Raw genomic sequence first — 4,297 nt, 5'->3', positions numbered from 1 at the left:
TATAGAATTACAAATATATCACATCCTCATAATTTAGTATATAAACTCTGTTTCAGTATTATTCTATGCATTGAAATAGTTTTATATGGCAGTTATAGGCTATTGACTTTGAATATATCTACATATTTACATTTTCACTGCAGTCCAACTATGTAACCTTACCAAGCGTAGTTGACATTCATTTAGTCTATGAACTTCAATAGCTTATTATGATGTCGTTATCATTGTGACGTCACAACTGTCGTGCCAGTGCTCACAGAAAACGGCTGGTCAAATGGCTGTTCTATCCTTGACGATAACGAATGATTAATTCATTATAGATGATTTTTATGTCACGAAGACGAAGTCTCATGGTGTCGCCTTTTGTCTGTTGTCTGTCGTGCGACGATAAACAATTTACTTTTTAGACTTCTTCTCCAAAACCGCCAAACAATTTCAATTAATTTTTGCACAAACCTTCTAAGGCATAAGGCCAATCAAAATTGTGAATTATATGACCTCCATCCCTAAGGGAGCTGTGGGAGGGACCAAAAGGGGTAAAATTGACTAAAATTTCAAAAATCTTCTTTTCCATTCACAGATGAGGTAGAATCAAATACTCTTCATAGGTATAAAGATCTCAAGGCCCTCTACAAAAAATTGTAAATTATATGACCCTGGGGTCTCGGGTTTTCCGTTGGGGAGGGGGTTAAGGTTACTATAGTCTATATAGGGAAAACAGATTTTTGAGCATTATTTGGTCATTTGTAATAGGAAATTAGTCAAACATTGTCAGAATTATCCCTATGAGATGGCCATTAACTCCTTTTAACAAATTTTTCATGACTGACCCCCAGCGGCCTAAGTGGCGGGGCCTGGGGAGGGGGTCAAGTTTACTATAGTTTATATAGAGAAAACACTTTATGAGCATTTTTTTGTTCAATTTTAATAGGAAATGAGTAAAACTGTGTTAGAATTATTAGTCTGAGAAAACATTTAAACTCATATCCATTTTGGTCCCGACCGAACCCCTGGGTGACCAGAGGGCCAAACAGGGTCAAAATGACTAAACTTTCAAAAAAATCTTCTTCTGAGTTCACAGGTTTGATGGAAGCAAACACTCTTCAATTACTGACCGACTTCAAGGACCAGTATATAATGCCTTTGTTTCATTTTATATCCGAACTCAGGTGACTGTTAAGGCCCAAGGGGCTCTTGTTTTGATTAAATGGCGTTATGTTAAGATGACTACAATGTACGTGAAGAATACTGTCATTATCGAGATATGTTGTTGATAACACAAATAGGTGTGTGATAAACGATCTAATTTCTGACCTCATTAAATGTAAATCTTTATCATTGTAACACCGTCCTATCAGCTGTTTTACGATATGTAGAAATATTCATGTTAAGTCTAAATACCTGTTGTGACCCAGGATTCATCGAATGGTACATATCTTATCCGGACAGTCAGAGGGAAAAGTGCAGTAGTTAATATGTCATAATACAGCACGAACATTGCAGGAATTTTTCGGCCTTAATGTCCGATTAACAGACAGGTTTATTTGAGGACGACCGTCCCCATGTTTGCATGTATTATTAGACTGTGTTATATTTTTGTAAATGTTGTATAGATATATATTATATTGTAATCATCCTGAATATAAATAAAAAATATTAAAAAAATGGTTAATTTAGGGACCCAAAAGGGTATAAACCATACAGTCTTTAACCGACCTATAGTAAGTTTTGGGCATAAAATATTCAACCTATTTTTAAAAGCATTAGTGTGTAGCGTACATTGGGTTTTGTAGTATATCCAGCTGTGCGCGTTAACGCAGCATAATATATAACGCCTCCTAAACTACTGAATCAATTTCAATGAAATTTTGCAGCAACGTTGACGATCATGGGTAGACGTGCATGTAGGTTTTGGTTCGACAAAACTTTGTTTGCCATGGTGACCATGTCACTATACATAGGTTTGGTAAAATAGGTTACCATTGAGACATAATGGATGAATATTTGGTTGCTATAGACTGAAATAAGGGGTAGCGAGGGATTGGGTATTAGGTATTCATCAATCTGATCAAAATACATATCCTTATTATCATTACGTTTGATAAGAGGATCTGACAACATCCCATTAGAGGTCATGTCTAGGTGACGTTTGGAAATTCCAAATCCAATTGCTATCATCCGAATCTTGCATGTGAATTTCAGGTGGCGAAATAGTTTGAAAAAGCGGTTAGAATTATTTTCGTGCTTCTGCACACAATTTCAAAATGATGTTGTCGATGACAATGCTCACATGTGTGTCAATACGCTGTACACTCGGTTTTGCGAATTCGAGCTGGGGCCGATTTGCTGTGACCCTTCTTTCCACGATACGCACATAGATCTGTCTTGTTAGATGTGTCCTTTGGTGTTGATCTGTCAAACTTGCCTCTCCTGTATGAACTGTTGGCAGCCTCAACCGGGTGGGAGTCGGATAGTCTAGAAGCAGAACGTTTACCGGCTTCCTTTGCCTCTACGAATCGGAATACTTCCTCGAGAGTCATGTCCTGATTCTTGTGTCCGAGCAGATCGAGCTGTATTTCCGGGTCAGAAATCCCGCGTGTTAGGACATCGCACATGATAGCATCAGTGTAATTGACGTCGTTCGCACATCCAGGACGTTTCATTACAAACTTGCAGACACCGGTTTCATCGCGATCCTGTCGCATGTTTATTACGTTCCTCTTGCGACCATTGTGTTTTCCTCGCGCACTGCTAGCTTTTTAATGGCGGTTAAAACCTCTTCAACAGGTTTGTCCGCGAGACTACCACCAGCAGATCGAGTTAAATCCTTGCGGAGTGGTTCGTCACAACATTCAAGTAGCTGAACTACTTTATCGCGTCCCGTTAATTTCGTGGCACTAACGTAACCAGGCCAGCGGGATTCAAAGTAGTCCTACTCTTCACTAGTTCCTGCGGCGCTGAGCGTTGGTCGCTTGACTTTCTCAACTTTTGCTACTGCACAGCGGAGTGAGCCGTGATGAGTGCCGTAGGATGAACTGTAGATATCTCATCGTGTTCATAAATGGGACTCAGGTCCGTTTACGTCATAAGGTGTTTTTTAGCAATGAACACGGTATGAAAAGACACACAAAGTAAATAAGATCTTGACAATGATAATTGGTGACATACTGACACATACATGGACACATACATGATCAAGTATAACATATAATCCTTTAGTCATCTCGCCCAAAAAGCACAACAAAGCTAAATGTATTTGTAAAATTGGACGAAATGACGTAGCAATGTGTAGAAAAGGTAAATGACCCCTTATAGGGTGTTGCCAGATCTTCTATTGAACGGAGTGGTTATAAGGATATGTATTTTAATCAGATTGGTTAGTCATTGGCTTAAGGTTCTAGCCAAGATTTGATTGTTTGAACAGTGATTGCGTGGATTCACAAAATATGTACATAAAATACTGACTTTGAAATTTAAAAGTGTAGCATGCACAATTGCATTCATTATGCGTTGTGTGGTATGAATCGAAAATGCCGAGCAAAATTTTGTACCGAAAAAAATCAATGAAGGGATATTTTCGAGGTTTTGACAGTCCGCTGTCGGCCATCTTGGAAACTTGTAATTATTGATTGGCAGATATTACACAAATAATACACAAATTATACTTAACGGGAAACTATGCTCTAGTTCATACTATAGTGGTGGTAATCAACAATTATGTTTTTTGCCGAGTGCAATATAACAAAATCAATACAGGAGTCAATGACCTCTTAGTCCATCAGTGTATAGAACGTAACCCGGTATGACACCAGTGATGACAGTCATGGTGGTCTACAAACACAATTTGCTTACAACGGACAGAAGATCAGGTTAAACACTTGTTGATTACTACCACCGAGCGATAAATATTTTGAACAAAAGCACAGCAACCCGTGAAATATTTGTTTTATTGCATAATCTAAAAGTTAAGATATTTCGATATTATCCACACGGTCGTCTGCTGCTCCCATTTTGCCACAAACAGCGGTAACGATGACGTCTGGTGTGAAATTGAGCATCTATGACGTCATTATTACGTTACTTACTTCTCGGAAGTCTTAGTTGTTTTCAACGTTAGATAACAACGGCAAAGACGTGTAATATATAACGTTTCCATGGAAGCGTGCATATTGACAGATGAGAAACCATGTATGTACTTTAAAAATATAGAATGACTTTCATTATACATTTGTATTTACAATGTCAAATTGAAATGGTTTTGAGATATCCCCTGACGTAAGGCTATAAATAGTAGACA

The sequence above is a fragment of the Argopecten irradians genome, chromosome 15 (genome assembly GCF_041381155.1).
Source record: "Argopecten irradians isolate NY chromosome 15, Ai_NY, whole genome shotgun sequence".
NCBI lineage: Eukaryota > Metazoa > Mollusca > Bivalvia > Pectinida > Pectinidae > Argopecten > Argopecten irradians.
Note: the sequence above shows the minus strand (reverse complement) of the source record.